The sequence below is a fragment of the Coenobita brevimanus genome, chromosome 99 (genome assembly GCF_032717465.1).
Source record: "Coenobita brevimanus isolate Jiangsu-jjx chromosome 99, ASM3271746v2, whole genome shotgun sequence".
Lineage (NCBI taxonomy): Eukaryota > Metazoa > Arthropoda > Malacostraca > Decapoda > Coenobitidae > Coenobita > Coenobita brevimanus.
In genome coordinates this window covers 19809418-19810257 of record NC_137052.1, presented here as the reverse complement: position 1 = coordinate 19810257, position 840 = coordinate 19809418, and the positions used below count along the sequence as shown (strand labels likewise).

At 47.9% G+C, this 840-nt stretch overlaps 1 protein-coding gene across 1 annotated transcript in view; it reads right to left on the bottom strand.

The window, feature by feature from the left end:
* Positions 1 to 227, bottom strand: part of LOC145414382 (kinesin heavy chain-like) — a 197890-nt gene extending 197663 nt beyond the window's left edge. The window contains exon 1 of the mRNA XM_080283920.1: positions 1 to 227. This exon is cut by the window's left edge and continues 291 nt beyond it. The gene's annotated coding sequence lies outside the window, so the exon portion shown is untranslated.
* Positions 228 to 840: the final 613 nt, after the last annotated feature.

Sequence of the window (840 nt, the reverse complement as noted above, 5' to 3'; positions counted from 1 at the left end):
GCCTTACTTCCTTTCGGTGTGTTCCTAGACCGAGATTCCTGTACGCGTGGATGATACCACCGAGGCGCAACACGTAGAGCAGGCCAGACGGGCGTGGCGTCTGTAGTACAGGCAAGTTGAGTTTTCTCAACTGTCAACCCACAATGATGGTGAGGGAGGAGGGTGACGAGGAGAGACGAGCAACAACGGATGAGAGAACTGTTTAGACAAGAATGGAGTAGCGGGATGCCGGCGTTCTATCACTAGCCGACATGTTGACTGAACCATCACCGCGCCGCCGCCTCCGCCTGCTGCTGCTGCTGCTGGGGACACACGGGAGGAAGGTTGCCAATTTAGCGCTTGCAGCAAATGATCTAAGATATTTATATCCGTCAAAGCTCTAAATTTTAATGTCCTGCGTTGTGACTCTAGCAATCTACTAGTAATGGTATCGATATTACAGCGATATTTTGAAGATCTTGGTAATTTAGAGGATGAATTCTAGACTTTATAATAACTAGCGACGTTTTAGCGCTTTCTAATGTTAAGGACCTATGTTAAGAATTCAGCCATATTCCAGAGATGTTATCAATACCGTAGCAATATTTTGAAAGTTTTAGCAATTATAGGGACGACATCTGGCGTTCTGTGCACCTAGCGATACATTAGCGCTTTCTGATTTGACAACGCTACACAGGAGGGAGGGGTAGGGATGGGGGGAATCGATTCGACTCTCGCGTCGCCACCACTACCACGCCCACCACCACTACCACCCTCACTACGGGCCTCCACCTGTAATATGGTCACTAGTTTGAGCCTCCAGAGCTACAAGATTGAATATGTGGAAAAGAAAACAAAGCC